Here is a 4395-nt window from a genome sequence, read left to right as displayed (position 1 = left end):
CCCCCGCCCTGCCCCGCCCCACCCCGCCCTAGGGCAGCTAGAAAGAGAACTGAGGTCCAGATCCCCGCAAACCCAGCCGTCCAGGCACCCAGACCCCTCCCTGCAGCCCCCATTCCCCTCCCAGAGCTGGACAGACCCCAGATTCAGCTGCACTGGTATACTTGGAAATACAGTAGGAAGGGGGATTACCATATGCCTTAGTGTAGCACTGCACTACAAAAATTGACATTCCCCCTTCCCCCAGCTTTGAGTTCACCCCCCAGCTCCCCTCCCTGAGCTGCAGAGTACCCGGGCATCCAGGCTTCCAGCATCCCCTGCTCCTAACCCCAGCCGTCCAGGTGCCCAGATCCCTCCCCTGCCCCCCGCAGCCCCCATTCCCCTCCCATAGCTGGAGAGAACCTAGATTTAGCTGCACTGCTATACCTGGAAATACAGTAAGAGGTGGGACTACCCTATGGCTTGGCGTAGCACTGTGCTACAAAAATCGACCCTCTTGAGTTCATCCCCCCAGCTCCCCTCCCCGAGCTGCAGAGACCCTGGGCATCTGGGTTCCTAGCACCCCCTGCTCTCACCCAGAGCCCCCACTTCCCCCACAAGGGACCCAGGCATCTGGGCTCCCAGCCCTCACTCCCAGCCACCTGCCCCTGGCTCCTTCTCTGGCCCCTGTCACCTGCCCATTGGGGTCCCATCCAGGGCCTGGGATGCACCCAGCTCTGGGGTGGAACAGCCACATAGAACAGCTCTTGGGCGAGAACTTACCTGGTGCCCCGATGCACCCAGCTCTGGGGTGGAAGCTCTGGGGAAGTGCTCCCCAGAGACACTGCCTTCAATGCAGACACATCCAGCCTCAGGTTGTGGCCAGCTCTGGGGAGGAGCTGGTGGCCAAACAGAACAGCCTAGGTCTGTTTGGGACAGGAAGTGGGGGGTTCTCTCTGACTGGGGACCCTGGGAGCTCTGGTAGCCAGAAGGGGAAGTGGGTGATGTGTGGCACTGGCTGGGCTCAGTGTCTTCCCACGAGAGCCCTCAGATCCCTGGCTGGGGGGAGAACTCAGGTGTCCGGGTCTTCCGACCCCCTGTTCTCACTCGCCAGGCTCCAGCACTGGGGGGGAACCCAGGTGTCCGGGCCTAGCCCCCCCACTCATGGGACAATGACCAGATCCAAGCTGCGATTTATTTGCTGAAGATCTCGTACAGCTCGCTACACGGCCCACTTGGGGCCAGGGCTGTTGGCTGGGGATGCAGCCAACTCTGGGGAGGAGCAGCCGGTGGGAACATACAACAGCAGACATCAGGGGCCCAGATGCAGCCATCTCTGCGGGGAGGGAGTTGTTGGGGTGGGGGAGGCATGTCCACATATAACAACATATAGCAGAGCTCCTTTCAATGCAGCCAGCTCTGGGGTGGAGCTGTGGCCATGTACAACAGGGTTTGCTCAACACTGAGATGCAGCCACTTTCAGTGTAAGGGTGACATAGAACAAGCCTCATACAACAGGAACATGCAGCCAGCTCTGGGATGGACCACAAGGGACCCAGCAACATATAACAGCACCCAGACCAGGGTTCATTCACCACCAGGTGCAGCCAGCTCCAGGGTGGAGCAAGATGGGGCACAACCATGCACAACACTAGGCTGCATCCAGCTCTGGGGTGTTGCAATAAGGAGGAAAAGCAGAGGACAGGGGTCGTTCCACACTGAAATGCAGCCAGTTCTGGGGGTGGAGGCAGTCACATATAACAGCACAAATAATAGAGCTCTCTCACCACTGTGATGCAGCTAGCTCTGGAGTGGAGCAATGAGAGATACAGCCACATATAACACCATCCAAACCAGGGCTCATTTGCTCACCAGATGCAGCCAGGTCTGGGGTGGAGCAAGGTGGGGCATGGCCAGATATAACAGCACACAGAAAGGGCTCACATCATGCTGGGATGCAGCCAGCTCTGGGGTGGAGCAATAGAAACAGCCACACATAACACCACCCATCACAACCGGATGCAGCCAGTTCTGGGGTGCAACAACACAACCCCCAGACACAACCCCCCCTCCCCCCCCCCCCAGATGCAGCTAGCTCTGGGGTGGAACACCACTGGCAATGCAACTGTTCTCAGTTGTCCCACCTCAGAGCTGGGAGCATCTCAGGCCCAATGGAGCTCTCCCTGGGGTGGACCACCACTGGCAATGCCCCCCCCTCCACCTCCGAAGCACCCCCCCGTTCCCTGCCCCTTGGCTGTGCAGCCCAGCAGTGGGTCCAGCACAGCAGTGGTGGCAGTGGGCAGCAACGCCAAGCGGCGCCAGGCCATGTTCTGGCCCCAGGCAAAGCCCACCACATGGGCCACATTGTGGGGGCCCAAGACAGCCAGCAGCAGGGGACTGTGGCCGGCCAGGACCCTCCCAGGGCCTGCAGGCAGCCGGCCGGGCAGAAGGCCACCAGTGGCAGCAGCACACAGTACAGCACCACGGACAGCTCCAGGCGCAGCAGAGATGGGCAAACTGAGGGCAGAATCCCATTGGGGTGGCAGGGAGTTCGAGGGCCACCAGGGCCAGGCCATGGGCCCTCATGGCTCCCCAGAACTGCCCCCGCAGGTGCAGGCGGTGAATGTGGCAGGGTCTGGGGGGGAGCCATGCCAGTGGGAACAGGGCAGCGGCAGCCACCCCGACGTTCACACACAGGCCCAGCCAGACTTGGGGGGGCATGGCAGGCTTGTGGGGAGGAGAGAGGGGTGAGAGGGGACCTAGGCATCTGAGAGAGCCCCCTGTCTCCCCCCGTATCCTGGAGCAGCGAGAACCCAGGGGTGGGGGGAATCCAGGCATCCAGGAGCCACCCAAGGGCATATGGAACCTAGGGGTCTGGGATACCCCCTCCCAGGCCTACCCCGGGGTGGGTGGAATCCAAGCACCTGGGAGCCACCCAAGGGCATGAGGAACCCAGGGGTCTGGGATACCCCCTCCAAGACCTACCCCGGGGAGGGGGGAATCCAGGCATCTGAGACCCACCCACGGGCATGAGGAACCCAGGGGTCCAGGATACCCCCTTCCAGACCCATCCCAGGGTGGGTGGAACCCAGGCATCTGGGAGCTGCCCAAGAGCATGGGGAACCTAGGTGTCTGGGACACCCCCAACCCCTCCTTGAGCAGGAAAAAGAACCCAGGCGTCCAGGAGTCTGACACCTCCCCCCGCCAGACCCCTCCCCAGCAGGGAGAACCCATGCCCTTGGGGCATCTGGGATACCAGCCTGAACCCCCCTGCATCTCACCTGTGTGTCAGCTGCTGTTCATGGCCCCATGCTCACAGCCTCAAGGGTAATGGGCTGGAAGGGATAGAGACTTGTGACCCTGGCAATAGGCCCTGCCCCGGGGATACCAGGGAACCCAGGCATCTGGAGTTAATGGCCTAGAAAGGACATTTATGATGGGGGGATCCAGCGGGGAGACACGTGGCCAGTGTGTAGCCAGTACAGCACCTAGAGGAAGAACCAGGCGGTGTTACACTCACCTAGGGCCCAGCGGCTCCCCTCCAAAGCTGTGTGCATCTTGAGCGTGATCAAGCCCTCCTGGGCTGTTACAAGCAGCTGTTCCTGGTCATTCCACCCCAGAGCTGGGTGCAACTCGGGCCCGATCAAGCCCTCTTGACCTCTGTTACATGCAACTGTTCTCAGTTGTTCCACCTCAGAGCTGGGAGCATCTCAGGCCCAATGGAGCTCTCTTAGGCCGCGCTATGGCAGCGTTCTCCCGGACGCCTGGGTTCCCCGCCCTTCATGCAGGGGGGTGCAGTGGGGGTCCCCCACACCTGCCAGTGCCCCTCACTCCCGACCTGCAGCCCCACTCTGGCTGGTACCTTCTGGGGCCCGTCTGGCTTTTTTAGGACACTGTAGACCACAGTGTCACCCTGCGGCATCCTGGGAAAAATTGGGGGGAGGAGGCAGTGAGAAGCAACCTGGATACCTGGACCCCCCCCAGCCTGGACCCCAGACACCTGGATTCTCCCTCACCCTTGAGCCCTGGACACCTGGGTTACCGGGACGCAGCAGTCGGCCCGTCATGGGAGCCAGGGGGGAACCGGATCTCTGAGTAGTTGAGGGCGTCATCAGGGGTCCCCAGGGGGTCCAAGGGGCGGAACCCCAGCCTGGCTCCACCCTCTTGGTCCTGCACCTGCACAGGATTGGGCCCAAATGCAGCCAGTGCTGGGGTGGAGCACGCGGCATAATGTGGGCCCCTTGATGCACCCAGCTCTGGAGTGCAGCCGCATGGAAACAGCCACATAGAACAACACCCCCGCCCCGCCATGACCTCACCTTCTTGTGCTTGACCCGGAATCACCTTTGACCCCCGACCACCGGGACAATGTCGTTGGGCACCTGCTGCCGCTTCCTCCTGTGGGGGGCAAGGGGGTGA

This window comes from Alligator sinensis, unplaced genomic scaffold (assembly GCF_000455745.1).
Source record: "Alligator sinensis unplaced genomic scaffold, ASM45574v1 scaffold850_1, whole genome shotgun sequence".
Classification (NCBI taxonomy): domain Eukaryota; kingdom Metazoa; phylum Chordata; order Crocodylia; family Alligatoridae; genus Alligator; species Alligator sinensis.
The sequence above is the reverse complement of the archived record's forward strand: the minus strand, read 5'-3'. Positions refer to the sequence as shown.